The sequence below is a fragment of the Podarcis liolepis genome, assembly GCF_965112155.1.
Source record: "Podarcis liolepis genome assembly, chromosome: 7".
Classification (NCBI taxonomy): Eukaryota; Metazoa; Chordata; class Lepidosauria; order Squamata; family Lacertidae; genus Podarcis; species Podarcis liolepis.
Window position 1 is genome coordinate 54,031,818 of NC_139561.1, and position 17,659 is coordinate 54,049,476.

General features: G+C 45.0%; 1 protein-coding gene and 1 long non-coding RNA gene across 3 annotated transcripts in view; one reads left to right on the forward strand and one right to left on the reverse strand.

Annotated features, from left to right (window-relative positions):
- GNAO1 (G protein subunit alpha o1) overlaps positions 1-17,659 on the forward strand; it is a 164,546-nt gene that overhangs the window by 47,854 nt on the left and 99,033 nt on the right. The window lies entirely within an intron of this gene.
- Positions 4,823-15,862, reverse strand: LOC310712271. The gene is made up of 3 exons (XR_014528830.1): positions 15,786-15,862; positions 6,481-6,578; positions 4,823-5,857 (listed from the first exon to the last, which is right to left on the reverse strand). It is a non-coding gene; the product is annotated as an uncharacterized lncRNA (long non-coding RNA).

Genomic DNA, 17,659 nt, shown 5'->3' on the forward strand with positions numbered 1-17,659 from the left:
TACAGAATCGCCGCCTCCTTGCAGCTGCCAGCCCTCACTTTGAGATCTGCTGTTAGTACTGTGGTCCATGAGAAAGGCCTATGGAGTGGTGATTCAGGGCAGGATATTCTTAGTGGGGATGCCCCATTTGTGAAGCTCCCTTCTTGGGGTGATGCTGTGTCCCCCACATTGTTGGCATTTAGACCAGATTAAAGACATATTTGTAATTTTGGCCTTTGAGACGTAAATGTCTATTGCCACCTCAGCTGCTGGTTTTAGTTTTATTTTTATGGAAGTATTTTAAAGGGCTTTTTAAAGGTATATATTGTAGTTTTGTGAGCCCTGGGCTCCCATGAGAGGAAAGGTCAGCATGAGCTCCTCACCCAGCACCAAAAAATAGAGGGGAAAACAGGGGCAGAGAAACAGCTCAATGATAACTGAACATGATTAGTAGGCTTGGATTTCTGACTGATGGAGGAGGAGGACGATGAAAAGACCTAAATAACAGGGGGAGATGAAACTGAATGACTGTAAACCTGAAAAGCAGCACTGCATGCTGCAATATTTTGTTGCAGGCGCCACTTTTTCCTTTCAGAAAGCCCTTTGTCTAGAACTCCAAGCAACAATCTCTCTCTCTAAAATGTTACGCAATACTCATCATATTCATATATGCTGACAAACGACTCAACAGTTTCTCCAAAGGCCTCCTGCGCTTTTTGACAGAAGCAGGTCCTTCATCAAGCTCATTCATCTTGGGGATGATGCTGGGCATCAGTCTTTGCTAGAACAGTCCCATAGTTGTGTTTAGGGCAAAGGTAGAGGATTTATAGACATTGCTGGTTTCTTTTTCCATCACATTAAGGAGTGAACTGACTTGCACTGTTCCTTCCTCTTTGTTGAGCTTTGTGTCCAAGAGACAAAACCCAAGCAAAGCTTTCTTTCCATTCAGGCCCTGCGGCAGGTTTATAAAATCTGAAGGCTTCAGGTGAAGAGAATGGTACCATGTTCCTTGTTTTAAGAATCTGTGAGTTTCAGTCTTTACTTCTGACAACATGGGAAATGAATGGATATTGGAGGCATCCACTTGGCGCTTAAAGTAGGCCTATATTAGTAACTCTATACAGAGAATCTTAAAGAGATTGCCTAAGGCTATATAGCTTTGCGACACCTACACCTACCCAGGTATTCTTATGTTCTGGAGGGCCTTCTCAGTGGTTGCTTCCCTGCTATGAAATGTTTTGCCTATCTGATGTCTTTCTGACTCCATGCAACCCCTCTTTTGTATTTTACCAAGCCTGTAAACCATTTCATTCCCCATTAAAATAGGTACTATCCTGCTGCTATATGGAGGAGGGTGCTATACTTCACACACAGCTCCACCCCACCCTCCACAAGCTCCAAAAAACATGACACCTGGATAAGGTCCTCTGAAGAAGATCTGGGATTTTCCAATCCGGGGTTTGTGTGTGTGTGTGTGTGTGTGTGTGTGTGTAAATGTCAGAGGATTATGATCCCTTTCAAGAATTGCATCCAAAGTACAGTGGTACCTCAGGTTACAAACACCTCAGGTTACAAACACTTTGGGTTACAGACTCCACTAACCCAGGGTTAAGAACTTTACCTCAGGATGAGAACAGAAATCGCATGCCAGCAGCAGGCCCCATTAGCTAAAATGGTACCTCAGGTTAAGAATGGTTTCAGGTTAAGAATGGAGCTCCAGAACAAATTAAGTTCATAACCAGAGGTACCACTGTGGTGTTGAGTAACATGCCCCGCTAGCTCAAAGATTTATGGTTGTACAATGCGTCTACCTTCCCCCCCCCCTTACGTAGTTGTAGACCATGTTGGGAGACTGTATTGACTTATTGAATAAGACCTTTAAACCTTCAAATCAAGGTGATAGTTTGAGTTCTGAGTCTGATAGGGAGAGGCAGGACAATGAACAATAGTCAGAGATGATGGGAGTTGTAGTCCAACACATCTGGAGGGCACCATGCTGGCTACATGTGTATAGAGTGTGCTCTGGAGTGATGAGTTGTGTTCAGATTGAGGTCACCTGTTCTGGCTTGAACAGTAATGGTCCATGAAGTCATTCCCTCTCTTGACAGCTCTTTTGATGTAGGGAGACAAGAATCTGAATGCTCCTTCTCCGGAACCTAATGTGATTAGCCTCCCCACCTTGCCTTCCACCATATACAAGTTACTGGAGGTTACTCCTGCACAACCACCTTCAAACATATATTGAGTACATCAGTATTGTATAAGACACACAGCACACTCTTGGAGGCAAAGTAGTTAAACCCCAGTCCTTGCAGGGAGGGGAGCCAATGCCACCTTATCCATTTTCATCCGCTGTCAATTCAAGCTTGATAGGAATAAAAAGAATGGGTATGTTATCAATGGGCTGTAGCAGCAAAATGGACATTTGATCCAATTTGTCTTGCGTTCTGGGCTTTTATGGTGGCTGATGACAGCTTAGGGGTTTACATAAGGAGGCGGAATTGTTGAAAGAGGAGCGGGGAGGGGGGGACATTACAAAGCTGCTTTTATTTCCGTCCAGTTTAAAGGCTGATTTGCAGAGAGAGAAGCTTTAAAGCACCAGCCTCCATTTGAGCGCTGGAGACAAGGTGAGGAAGCTGAATTGGAAGAGCAGGGATCATCCACAAGCTCCTCAGCCCCCCCTCCCCACCCCCATCCATCTATGAGAAACCTCTAAGAGGATTAGTAGAACGAGTAATTCATCAGAATGCAATTATGTAACATTACCCGAGAAATAATGAGAACTCTTCATTTTGTGCAGAGATCGGGATAGCCACAGTCAGGCTTCTCCTCAGACCTTCTGGAGCTCTTGCACAGTGGGTGACACTGTGATAGGACCTACGCCTCTCTCTCTGTGTGTGTGTCTCTTTGCCCTCTCCCTGTCAAAAGGACAGGTTTGGCTTCTGTTCAACCGAAAGCCAGCCCTATCTAGAGGACCACAAGGTCAGTCTACTGGGCTAAGCATCTAAGGGAATGTGCCCATGACAAATCTGAATGACTTTTATGGCTCTCTAAGGATCTAGCTATACTGCAGACAAAATCGGGTTCCTCAATTCTCTTGGAGCAGGGAATTCTGGGGCTATCTATCCAGGGAAGGACAAATCTGTTTGTTTCTCATTTTTCCAACCTTAAGCGACGTTCAACCCATTTCCACATCAATCTGTTGATTTTGGGGAGGAAGAAGGTCTGCCCCCATATCCATGCTTTCTCCTAATACATGTGAATCTTTGTAAACAAGACCCTGGTCAATTGATGTGGGGAGAGGTGGTCCTTGAGATATTGGGGTCCTCAGGCTTTATAGTACAAAACCAGTGCCTTGAATTGTAAGCGTTACTTGGCTGGAGATCTGCACAGCAAAATTCGGAGAAGTGTGAATTTCAGAGGAAAGCTGTGTTTGCGTATTGTTTCATAAAGTGGACAGTTAAGTAAGTTCACCTTTAAGTGCGAAGTGCGTCAGATTTCTCCCTCACTGCCACCCACTGATCAGGGCAGGCTCTGAATGGAAACGAATGGGCCTGTTGCCATCATGTGCCGTTTGACCATCAGATTGTAGATTTGGTGTGGGGGAATGGAGTGAGGAAGGACATTGTCTGTATTCTCTTCAGAGCTTAGCACACAGCTGACAATGAATGTTAAGCAGGAGTGTCTGCAGCTTTTGTGCTTAGTACCCGTTCTGTGGTGTCTTAGAGTCTCTGACTCTTATTTTCCGCTTTCCTTCCTGGCTCTACATCAGAGGATGGGAAGATTTTTCAGGCCAAGGGCCAAGTGCTCTTCTGGGCGACCTTCAGCGGGAGGGGCACATGCGAGTGGTCAGTGGGGCCAGAAACAAAAGGAGGCAGAGCAACAAATATAAATTTCACTGTTGTACAGTAGGCAGGTCTCCACAGACACTCACCCATGCACCTCTCTTTATTCCATCCAGACAAAGAAGGGCCATGTTCAGAGTTCAAGGAAGCATCCCAGCCAGGCAAAAGCACTCAGGCCGTGAAGCAGGGAGGGGTGTGGCCTAAGGGATGGCAGTATGCCTGAAGAGAGTCCTGAGGGCCGGGGGGGGGGGCTGTGCACCTGAGGTTCCCCACCCCTGCACTACAAAGTTGCAACATCTTATACCTTTCCCCCCACCTCTTTCCCACGGCGAATTGCCTTGCTTTCCTTTCCTAGGGGCACTTTCCTTGCCCCAGATCACAAGACTGTCTTGGAAAGTGCCAGATATAAAGGGAAGGAACATAACTTTCTCTCTTTTTTTCCTATTTAAATTCCCCTCTCCTTATCTGAGGCTCATGAGAATAGCTGTTCATCACACACTGGAACCATTTCTGGACTGTTACCTTTTTTTGAATGGACTGTACCTTCATTGAGTTATTACCCAATAAAAAATACAGGATTCCTACAGAGAGAAAACTGCAATATATGTCAAAGAGGAAGCCTCTTACCTATAATAAAATGGGAAATTTACCAAATAAGTATAAATGGTAGAGGCAAATGCATTTAAATCGACACAATGGACGCTTTCTAGCCAAAGCTAAGCATATTGAAGCCCCACTGACAGGAAGATGCTTAACTCTCTTATTGACATCCATGACACAAATGCCCTTAATCTGTGATCGTGCTGAATGTACAGTGCTTCATTCTGAGCATAGTTTTCGATTTCCATGGTAGTTCATGAAATGATGGACCTCTGAACCATGGAGATTTGTAACACAGGGAATTATAAAATATTTAATATATCAAATTGTAAAATTGTAAGAAGAAAGGGGATAGAGAATACTGGGGCTCAGGATCATTCAATGAAATTGTTTGTCAGGAGAGGCAATAGAAAGTACCCCCTTCCAGGCTATATAATCCATTTAGAGTAGTCACTTCCGCAAGACGTGCCGGTGGCATTTGCTCTGGATAATTAGGTGGCTACAGAGGGTGCCAGTTTCCTCTGCTGTTATCCAGCTTAAAAACTTTAGTCAACCATCCCTAAACAGGCGCTCTCCTAAGGATGCTGCACCCCTGACCACTGGCCATGTGGCCTGGGGCTGGTGGGAAACATCTGGAGGGCACCATGTTGTCAAAGGCTGATTTTGAGTGCCTAACAAACAATAAGGAAGCAGAACGAGAATGGGATGGCATCAGAAAGGGGAGAACAAAGTCACCCCTGCAAGTACACCCAGGGTGTGTATAGTATTACTTTCTGTTTTAATGTACAGGGGAAAGGGATTAGGTTTTTGAACCAATGTTTTTCGATGCCCTGGGAGGCCACAACTGAACATGAACAGAGAAGGGAGGCAAAAAGGAAAGATAGTTTTTCAAAACATCTTCTCTGGTTTCTGCAGGCTTTTTTGCTTGTTCTAGAGAGCCTTGAGATGTTATTTACTGACCTCTTCTCCTGCGAAACAGGCCAGATGAGAAAAGCAGACTTTTGTGTCAACACTGTGTGGAGAGCGAGCGAAGGGGAACCAGAGATACGGGGAAATGGAGATGAAGGATGCGAGATGTTGTGCCCTTTTTGACTCCGGAAATGAGCTTCTGGGCTGGAGGAGCTGAAGCCCTGCAAATGCATCTGCCTCTTCTCTCCCCATTTCCCTTCCAATCTAGGTTGAAGGCTGAGGGGGGTGTGCAGAATGCATCTCAGAAGCCTCGCCTCTTCCGTCCTGGTTGCCTGCACTTTATCTCCTTGACGTGCTCTCAGCATGACACAGCCCCCTGGAATGCTTGCCTGCCTGCCCTCATCGGAAAACCTTGGCACATGCAGGATGCCACGCGGGCCACTCTGGGCTGACCATAAAGATCACAATGCAGCTCTGAGAAGAGGCAGTTTGGAACCGTCTCGGAAGGACCAAAAAGGCAGGGCCTGATTTGAAGAAAAAAGAAAAGCAATGAAAACATTAGCGTAGCCATTACATGTTGGAACAGGTAAAGTCAGGCAAATTATATAGCCTGCTTCTTTCTTCTCTCCCGGTCCCCTTCCCACCGGCCCGCCATTTTGAGTCTTACAGTAGAATTCATTTTGATACCATCAGGGATCCCTCTGTGATAAAATCAGGAGATACTCAGCATGGAGACTAAATGGTAGAACATCTACCAGGTTCAATCCTTTGTCCAGGTATGGCTGGGGAAAGGACCTGCCTGATAACCTGTGAGCAGCTGCCAGTCAGTGTGGTCAAGAGCAAGCTAGATGGAGCAAGCATCTTAACACAGTTTAAGGCAGCTTCCTAGGTTCCTGCTTTCCCATGTTGAGGATGGGGTCTTGACACCTGGAATTCTGCATGTTGCACCTGTCCTGGTATTCCCTGCAATGGGCTGCATGCATTTCAAACAAGGACTTCCATCAATTCTGATTTAGTACTGAGGATAGGTCTCTCACATGCAGTCTGTGCTTTTTTCTCACGTTGATGCCAGGCTGGCACTGCAAGGCGCCAGCTGAGTGGCTGAATTGAAATACACACAAAATACAGAGCAAAAGTAATCACCCACCCGCCATTCAGTGGCTGCCTTGGTCCAGCTGACGAAATTGATGCATTTCACAAGAGCTGAGCCAAGATGGATGGCTTGCAAGAGTTGTCTTTCCGCAACTGCAACAAAAGAAAAATGGGGAGAAGGATCGTAGTGCAGTGCTAGAGCACCTACTTTGCATGCAGACGGTCACAGGTTCAATCCTGAGCATCTCCAGATGGCGCTGGGACATATCCCTTTCTGAAACCCTGGAGAACCTCTGCTATCTAATTTGGTACTGACTTATCCTTTGCCCCACACTTTCTAGGCACAAGTCTGCACTTTCTTGGTCCATGTCCTAGTGCTTCTTTTTTTTATTTTTGTCCCACTGCTTTCCCTAGGAATATCGACTCTTTAACGCTGAATTTAAACCGACAGCAATTCGGGTTTTCCCTTGATTGCCATTTGCTCTGATTCAGCCGTTAAAAGTGGGTTCATGCAGGCAGGGAAAGTGACGGTGCAAAAACAAACAAATGCTCGGACTTCAAAGTGTGGCTTTAAAGGTCAGCTTCAAAGTGCAGACTTGTGCCTAGAAAGCGTGGGGCAAAGGTAATGAGCCTTCAGTGTGGACAGTACTGAGTTAGAGGGACCCAATGGTTTGCCTCTGCAAAAAGCAGCTTCCTGTATGAATCCGTGTTCAGGTGTGTTCTTTAGATTCGCACAGATAGCAAAGTCTACACTGTGCTGTCCAAAGGGGTGAGGAATAAATTCAGTTTGTCTTATATTAAAATGTGAACCAAGTCCTACCTAGCCCTGAAGAACCATTGCCAGGTGGTATGGGCAATCTAAGCTAAATGGGCCACTGCTCTGACTCCTATCTTCCTAAATATTCCATGTCTTTTCTTAATATTGGAAAGAGAACTCTACAAAGTTGGGAGCCCCATTGGTTCCAGTTGCTTTCGAAAATTGCTGTCATTGACTATTAAAAACATGAATGAGTCTTTTGCCATAACAATTATGTTAGTCTTTAGGCACCATGGGACTCTTTTTTATTTTAATTTTTCTTTCTTTCTTTTTGTATAGCAAACAAACTAATAGGACTGCTCTTCTGGAACTGGAAAATGAAATTGTTGACTGAAATACCTGGGTTAAAATATTCCATATCACACAAGTTTGACTGAGAAAAAAAATCAAAATCCATATTATTATTATTATTATTAATTAACTTATTAGTCGAGTTACAAATGTAACTCAAAGCAACTTACAATAAACCAAACCAAACCAATACATTAAAATCTAAAAGACCATTCTATTCTTTAAAGAAGCAGGATTAAAACATCTCATGCACTCAAGGAGACTGAATAATTGAAAGCCAAAGTCCAGGTGGAAATTTTATTTTTTTATTTTTTATTTTTGTAATTATGGCCAACAAAATGTATTAGGACAGCCAAAATGTCATGAAATCATATGCAGTCTTTTGATTTCTCTGGAACACTTATCAACAGAGCCTGAGGGGTGGCGGCATTGGCTAGTGTTGAAGCCTTGGATGAAGAGTTATGGAGAATGCAAAAATGTGCACCCTATTTTGTAACATTTTTTTATTGACCTATCTAAAGGTACTCTCCTCCTAATATGCATTTTGGAATTCATGATTGACATGCAGTTGATCTTTATTGCTCTTCCAGTCAAAGGAAACCAGCCCCACAGGGTTCTGTTCCTTTGTTTCTGTCCTTGATCCAAATATGTGCTGATTCAATTGGTCAAGTTTATATATAAAGGATGGAAGTTAAGGGTGCCAGGCATCAGCTGGTGATTAATGGCTGTCTAGGAAGAGGTGATAGTGGCAGATAATCCAAGAAGGCTTATCCGATTAAGTACAGTTTTGCTAAGATTTGTATTAGCCCAATGTTTACCTCGCAGAGACCATCCCCGCCCCCGCCCCCCATGAGATTTGCTTTCTCTGGGAGAATGAGAGGGTTATTTTATCAACTTGAGTGGGACACAAAAATTGGGAATGGGGAGATGCAACGGCATTTTGGAGATAGATTGGCCAATTTTGGCATCAGCCTATGTGATCTGTTGCATTAAATAAGCAAAGAGGGTAAAGGCTCCTTGAGTAGCCCAGGACACGCAGAGCCTGAAGTCTGGCAGGCAGCTGGTGGAATCTGCAGCTGTCTCAGTCTCTGCAAAAAAAATTTCAACCTCTGGAATTGATATAGGTGACTTTGGAAGGAGTGCCCCATGCAGGACCTTTGCATCGTGGCTCATGGAATTAAAGAGGTTTTAACCACTAAGTGGGCTTTATGGACTTCAAAGTGCTCTAGGGAAGTTAACAGGACTTCTGTTTTACTTGCTGAAGGATATATCTGCCCTGTGAGGCATGCAGTGTGGAGCGCTGGAACATTGCAAGGAAATTGACTCATGATGAAAAGGCTTCTGTTTTGTCAAGCCTTTTTAGAGACTCAATTAACTGTTGGCCATTTGACCCTGTATTTTATGATTCCATGATGTTTTAACAGTTTGGATTGTGTTTCCGGTATTCACTGCTGTGAAATTTTTTCTTACGAGTTGGTGGTTTATAAATACTCCCATAAATAAATATAAGTAAATAAATGCACCAGTTTCTGAAATTGCTTAGTGACCCTGATAGACCCTATATTCAGCCTCCCTAACCTGGTGCCCTCCAGATGTTTCAGAACACAATCACCATCAGCCCCAAACATCTCGAAGGCACCAGGCTGGGGCAGGTTGCTGTGTTTGGCAGGTCCTGTTTTGAAATACTGTGAACTTACCTCCAGCGAATGTTCAGAATCTGTACTCTTGCCCATAGCCGTTGTGGAATTTGAATATCTCCTTGCCTTGACTTCTTTATTTTAACCACTTGAATCCTGTTCAAGCGGGAAACTGCAACAAGAAAGTTGCAGTGTGGCATGTTCCTGTTGTGTGTGCCAGCCAGCCAGACTTGCCTTCCTCCACCTCTGTTCCTCTAGCTACCTCCCCCCGCCCCAATTTCCCAGTCGCCCAATGCTAGTGCAGATACTCATCTGTCTCTGGCCACTGAGCATGCTTAGCCATCCTTAGGCCGATACTTCACTCTTGTTTCTCAGTGAACCTGTTTGGTTGGGTGCGATCCTGTTGTGATGCTGTTTTAGAGAGCAAGAACTAGCCGTAGTTCAGTGGTAGTCCTACTTTTTAAAAATAACAATAACAAATTCTGATTAAAATGGACAATAAGGGCAGGAGCCAAGGTGGGAAATACTTTGGGCTTTCTTGATTGTACCTGTTATTAACTTTTAATGGCTAAAAAGCCATTTTCTAGAAAAATAGGTGCAGGTACTCACCGTGAAATTATTACAGTAAGTGCCACACTTTTTAACCAGAGAGAGAGAGAGAGAGAGAGAGAGAGAGAGAGAGAGAGAGAGGGAGAGGTGTGCCAGTACTGCGTACTCTTGAGTACCCCCTTGGGGGGGGAGCACTGCTTTTAAATGCTTGCATGTACTACAGTGGTACCTTGGTTGTCAAACTTAATCCATTCCGGGAGTCCGTTCGACTCCCGAAACCATTCGAAAACCAAGGCGTGGCTTCCGATTGGCTGCGTCGGACGTTCGGCTTCCAAAAAACATTTGCAAACCGGAACACTTGCTTCCGGGTTTGCGGCATTCGGGAGCCGATTTGTTCGGGAGCCAAGCTGTTCAAGTACCAAGGTACTAGTGTAATTACACATGTCAAGACACAGATCCATTTGCTGCAAACAGGAATATCTGCTTCCCTCTGTACTGTTTGAGGTTGGGCTATAGTTATACTATGGGCTATAATGTGCATTTGTTTTGCAATTGTTTGTAGAGGTTTTATTTTTAAATGTTTCTAGATGCTTTTTAATAGTTTTTTATGATTTAATTCCATTTTCTTAAAAATGTATATTTTTAACATTTTGATATTTGCTGCCCTAGGCTCCTTTGGGAGGAAGGGTGGAATAGAAATTTAAATAATAGTACTAGTAGTAGTAGTCAGAGGTCTCCATGGGAGAAGGATCCATACTGGCACAGTGATAAAAACATTAGTATATCTTAGTATATTGCTTTCAGAGAGGAAATTTTTGTACATCTCTAATCTGTAGAATTCCAGGAATTGCTCTCCTGATAAGACACTTGGTCCCTTTACCAAAGAGAAGGTATCATTTCCCTATTTTGGAAGAGCAGTTGCTTTTCTGATACAAAACTACCAAAGTGTCTTCTCTTTGATTGACACTGAAGGTGTTGTCCTTCCAAGGGCACACCCTTTGACCAATTTATGCTTAGGTAGGCACCTTCTCAAAATATGTGACATTGCTAAATTATATTTGGGTGCTCACCTTCCCAGAGGACAAAGCTACTGTCAAGAGGTGATTCCTGACTTTTGCATCCCAACAGCAAAACATCTTTACATGTTCAGGACTCTGGATTCTGAGCTGCAGGTAAATGAGCAAGTAGCTACCACAGTGAGGGATGCAGGTGGCGCTGTGGGTTAAACCACTGTGCCACTTGGGCTTTCTGATTGAAAGGTCAGCGGTTCGAATCCCTGCGGTGGGGTGAGCTCCCGTTGTTCGGTCCCATCTCCTGCCAACCTAGCAGTTCGAAAGCACATCAAGTGCAAGTAGATAAATAGGTACTACTCTGGGAACGTAAACAGTGTTTCCGTGCGCTGCTCTGGTTTTGCCAGAAGCGGCTTAGTCATGCTGGCCACATGACCCGTAAAAACTGTCTGCAGACAAACGTCGGCTCCTTCGGCCAGTAAAGCGAGATGAGCGCCACAACCCCATGACTGGGCTTGATTTTCAGGGGTCCCTTTACCTTTACCTAACTACCACAGCCATCCCTAACCTAGTTCCTTCCTGCATAACCAGATTTGGTGGGGCTGATAAGATTTGTAGTTCAAAACAGCAAGAGGACAGCAGCTAGCAATGTCTGAGCTACAGTAATATAATGTGATGAAATTTTCCACCAGGCAGAGCAGCTTCAGCTCAGCTACATGGGGTAAAACTTACTGAAATCTAGAGCTGTAGACCAGATTCATCCAAGGTCCAAATTGGACCTGGGAGGGGGAGGTCTACATTTTATTGGAGTCAGGGTGAGACAGCCCCTGATCACTACAAGTTGGGATGAGTGACCCAGAGCCACCCAGGGCTGTCAGGGCGTGGCATCAGGCAGGAAGGAAAGGCAGGCATGACGAAGAAGAAAGCTAAAAAGCCATGAAAAGGAAAGACCTTCCAGGCATTTTTGTGGGAGAAGGGGGTGCCCTTCTTGCCAGGCCTCTTCTCTTTTCTGCCTCCCAAAACAGCACTGCATTATATCCCCCCGCTTAACAATCCAGTCCTGCTGTGTTTTTCTAATCCACGTTTTAGCTCTCTGGCCAGCTCTCCTCCTTTCCCTGTCTTCTGCCCCCTCCTTCAACCTCCTGGCAAAGCAGCACCCCTAACTATGCATTTTGCATTTCTTGCAATCTGGATCGTGAATGCAGAGCAGATGGCGTGACTCCGCTTTCTCCAACCCAACCTGAGTTGGGGCTGATGAGAGCTGTTGTGTAGAACAGCTGGAGGGCACCCGTTTGGCAAAGGTTGATACAATATAATTATCTCTGTGCACACAGAGGCAGAATTTTGGGTGTGCAACCTTTCACCTTTTGCTAACTTTGAAAGCCCTGTTGCTGGAGAGGTGGTGCCAGTCATTTGTGTGCAAAAGATTCCAATCAACTTTGTTTGGCCTAAATCTGAGGTTAATTTTTAAAATAGGAGCAGGTGAGGCTTCTGTGACTAGAGGCGTTTTATCCCTACTAAAAACTTTCTAGCTGTTCAAAACAGTTTTTATTGTTAACATTGCATCAGAAGTCTGATGTAACATGAAGCGAGTGGTGGCCAGTGCAATTAAACTTTTAAATGCCTTGCACCAACCCTGTCTTCCTCTCTGATGGTTCTAAACCAGCTTTCCCCAGCCCGGTACCCACCAATGGGTACATGATTTTAATAATCAAGAATGGTGGGAATTGTAGCTCAAAACATCCAGAGGGCAGGCGACTGGGGAAGGCTGGTTTAGGGCCATGAGAGTCACAGGTTAAATAATAAAGAACTTTCAGAAATCAGGACCAGATCCAGATTTGATGGAGCCTTCCATAGAGTATCCAGCATCCAGTCAATTTGAAAGTGCCTCTGGCGTAATGCTGTTCAGGGACACTGTTAGGAAACTTAATGGCAACTGCTGAATCAGGTGTTGATGTGGGGCTTGTAAGAAATATTAAAACCTACAGAGATTTTGGAAGGAATTCAATGTAGCACTAAGTTCAAGGCCCTTAGTGGTGTACAGTACTTGTTATGAAGAAATGCATGAATTCTATACACATCACCAAATAAGAGGATAAAAAGGGTAAAGGGGACCCCTGACCATTAGGTCCAGTCGTGACCGACTCGGGTTGCGCACTAATCTCGCTCTGTAGGCCAAGGGAGCCAGTGTTTGTCTGCAGACAGCTTCCGGGTCATGTGGCCAGCATGACTAAGCCGCTTCTGGCGAACCAGAGCAGCACATGGAAACGCCGTTTACCTTCCCGCCAGAGCGGTCCCTATTTACCTACTTGCACTTTGACGTGCTTTCGAACTGCTAGGTTGGCAGGAGCAGGGACCGAGCAATGGGAGCTCACCCCGTTGCAGGGATTCGAACTGCCAACCTTCTGATCGGCAAGTCCTAGGCTCTGTGGTTTAACCGCAGCACCACCCGCGTCCCTCTAAATAAGAGGATAGGTTTGCAGAAAATCTGCACCTCACCTGAATGGATGCCACATCATATTAAGGTGGGAAACAATAAGCCAAGGTGGTCTGTATGGGAGAGGGAGAAGTAGAGGTTTTGGCTGATGCTGGAATCTGGAGAAGCAGAGGCATGCCTTGCTCTGTGCCAGACCCAAATCTGTGACTTGGAGCTTCCCTGGGAACCTAATAGGGAAGCAAGATTTTCATGCTCTGAGCCCCTCCATCCTACACTCGGGTTGTATATATGTGTAAATAAAGATCCCACAGCCTCCATGGACCTTCACCCCAAGGAAACCAAACCCTGAGAAAAGGCAAGTATCCCTGGAGTCTCTTGCCACTCGGAGATTAGGGTTGCTCAGATCAATATGTACGTACATCAATATGTGGATTGATATTCTGTGTAGACCATCCCATAATGAAAAGTTCTCTGGGCAGCTCAGGCTGTACTTGAGTGCCAGATCTTTAGAGGAAGGGGAGTTGGGGTCTCAATGGTTGCTGGTCTAAGATAGGTATCCCTTTATGACTTGTCAAGCCCTGCACACGCCCCTTTAAAAAATCCTGAGCTGATCAATATGCTTTCCTTTTCATGTTATTACCATTAGCCCTAGGGAAACTGTGCAAAGCTGGCAATTCATACATGTCTGGTTTTCTCTCTGGGATCTTGATGAGATGAAAACTGTTATGACATGGAGATTGAGTATTACTGTGACCATGTGGAACCCATGTGGTGCCTTCTTGGGCCATTATGGGTTGTTTTTAAGGATGAGTGGTTGTTGTTGTTTCCCTTCCATTTCAAGATGTATCTGAACTGTTTGAAATGTTTCATTGCAGCCTTTCTGGTGCCTCCACTCTTGGAGGCATCATGCCTCTGAACACCAGCTGCTGGGAGTCATAGGAGGGGAGAGCGCTGTTGCACTCAGGCCTTGCTTGCAGGATTCCCACAGGCATCCAGTTGGCCACTGTGAGAACAGGATGCTGCCCTAGATGGGCCATTGGCCTCAGTCCACTGCTGAGCAGATTTCTGGTTCTTTCTCAGCAGCATCTTATATATTCTGATTTCTGGGGTTTGTGAATCAGCTTGAGATTTGAATGCTTTACAAAACCCAAGATTATGTTTCTAAGGGTCCATCCTCTGGGCTCTGAAAAAGACAGCTGGGCCCTTTGGCCATTTGAATCATGGGCATTAACAAAGGCTCTGTGGTCAGAACAGAGCAGCTGATCACGTGCTGCTTGAAACAGTGCCCATTAAGAGACAATGGGATACAGCTGAATCTTCCCACCACCCACCCAGCCCTGGCTACAAGTATTCTGCACCATGAGCCAATGTAATAATAAGCAAGGATTGGGACGCTACTGCTGGTAGCACTTGATGTGCACACCGAGGGAATGTAGATGAGGCTGTCAGTAGGCAGATTGCGATTGTGAAACGCACTCCTTTAAACCTTGCTGAGTATGCATTTGACAGCTGGATAAATTTTAATGTTTGCCAACCCTTCCACAGAATTGGTTATTTTGAATTAGACTAAGGAATGCAGCCTTCCAATGCCTCTTTGGATTCTCCAACAGCACGCAATCTCTCCTTACCCTTAAGGCGTGGCATAGCCAAGGGGATGCCCTCCAGATGTTATTAGAACCCACCACTCATTAGCTTTAACGAGCATGGCTGACAGGCAGGGATGATGGGAGTTGCAGTTCATCAACATCTGGAGGGCAACATGCTGGCTAGCCCTGCCTTATAGGCCATGTGTGAGGTTTCCCTTTGCCAAGCCTGACTGATCCTCTGCTTCCATGAACCCAACATTTGATATTTAAAAGTGGGGGGGGCACGCACACTATTTGGGTTGGCCCTGCTCACTCAGACCCTGATATTCCCATGTTTCGTGGGGGAGATCTATGTAGGGCTCTTACTCGAACACAAGTAGAACCCTGCAGGTGATCATTGATGCATTGTGGGCATTCCCAACTCAACATTGTATGACCAGGGTTTAGGTAGCCATCTCAACATCTCCTGTGTCAGCTTTATCTGGCTCAGACTTCTCTTTGAACAGGAGGGATATTTGTGGACATTCTGTGGTATCACAGAAGCTGAAGCTCATGGAAAGGATGGGGCTTACTGATACGACAAGTGATAGCTTTATAGTCAATATTGCCAACCACGTGGCTTTTTTATCATTTCATTTGTAACTTTCCCTGCCCAAAATATCTCAGCCAAGACATACTGCAGCCATTGTTATCAGTAATAAAGCTAGGGTAAGCTTTGTAAGAGCTGAGCTTGGGACGTGGAATGGGGGAGCTTTTTGCCAGGTTGAGCAAGACATGCACATTGCATATCACAGGGCCTAGCTACATGTTACATTAAATGTTTTGCTTGCAGCTACATCAGTTCCACTCCCCCCACACCACCACTTTAATCCTAGTACACATGCCCCATTTCCATTGATGCTGCAGTACAGTATGTTGCAATTAGGCCATGCTCTCATGGAAATGGGAGGTAGAGATCCCTAGGTTTAAAGAGAGAAAACATTTAATATAACATGCAAAAATTTGGAAAGCAGAAGAATCAACATCACCATACCTTGTATTGTCTCAGGGTTCAGTCAAACTTTAACAAAACTTTCACTGACCCTCCAGAGGCTTTTGGCTTCAACTCCCACCAGCCACAGCTAGCATGTAGTCCAAAACATCTGGAAGGTGCCAGTCTGGCAAATGCAGCTCTTGCATCATAACAGAGGGATGTAAGACAGCAGTATGCTGACATACTGTTCTATGGAACAGAGTAAACAGGCTACAATCTGAGTCAACTTTGCCACCAGGGAATTGAAACCACCAAACCCTGCATATAAGGAGAGCCTGCTGGATCAGGCCAGGGGCCCATCTAGTCCAGCATCCAATTCCTCGCAGTGACCAACCAGATCCCTGTGGGAATCTTGCAGGCAGGACCAGAGCACAACAGCACCCCCCACACTTGAGATTCTCAGCAGCTGGTATTCAGGGACATACGACCCCTGACAATGGAGATAAAACATGGCCGCCATGACTAGTAGCCATTGGCAGCGCTATACTTCATGAATTTGTTGTTTTCTGGCAATGAATTTTGACAGTGTTCTCTCCTACCTGTGGTAGTAGAATGTGTCTTGGCATGATGCAGACAAGGCCCCTTTAACCTACATCCCTATACCTGCTTGGCAGGGGGTTGGACTCAATGGCCCTTGTGGTCTCTTCCAACTCTATGATTCTATGATTCTATGATTCTATGATTCTACCTGTATGCACACTCTCTCTCCCACACACCTTTGGTCCTCCAGATGCTGCTGAACTACAGCTCCCATCAGCCCCAGCAAGCATGACCAATGGCCAGTGATGACGGGAGTTGCAATTCAGCAACATCTGGAGGGCTGAAGGTTCCCCACAACCAGGATAGAGAAGTCCTTGATGTATTAGAACAGGGAGTTCTGAGGAGTGACTCAAAACAAAGGCAGCTGTCTGACGAGGGAATACCAGGAATCATTTATTACTTAAACAGCCTCAATTTTTTGCACTCACAATCAATTGTGGGTGTAATTTTGTGGGCACAGTGAACAGCAGCTGAATGCTGAACTGTACAATTGCATCCACAAATCAGCAAGAGGAATTATGTTATACTGCCAGTATCTCTCTAGCTCTCTCACACACCTACACACACACACACACACACACACACACATATGTTCTTACAGTTTTCCGTGTGCACCGTTAGAAATAGGAGACAGTGTTAATTCAGTTCACATTTTGATGCAAACCTGCTGAATTTGCATTGCCAACAACAATGCATGATCCCAAACCCAGACAAAATTTGCAGTTCTACAGATTCTGTGGTATACTTCCTTATGCAAGAAAGTGGCCATTTTTACCAAAGATGAAGGTCTTTTAAAACAACAACTGTATTTTTATTTTTTCCAAAAACGAAAAAGACTCCACTTAACTTTACAGCAAAAGAAAACAAGAGCTCTCCCCAATCAGGCCAAAGGCCCGTCTAGTCTAGTGTCCTGTTCTCACAGTTCCCCACTAGATGCCCCTATGCGAAGCCCGCAAACAGGACTTGAGTGCCACTACCCACCTGCAGTTCCCCAAAACTAGCATTTGAAGGTGCATTGCCTCTGACAGTGGAGGTAGAACAGTAGCCATTGACAGCCTTTACCTCCCTGAATTTGTCTTTTGAAACCATCCAAGATTCATTTGTTTGATTTGTTATTGGGAAGAAGGAACAGCTATCCAAGATGCCATGGTGTTCTGGAGAATATAGTTACAGATAGGTAGCCGTGTTGGTCTGCCATAGTCAAAATAAAAAAATTCCTTCCAGTAGCACCTTAAAGACCAACTAAGAAGGATCTGGCAACTTCTGTTTCAGTGTATCTGAAGAAGTGTGCATGCACACGAAAGCTCATACCAAGAACTAACTTAGTTGGTCTT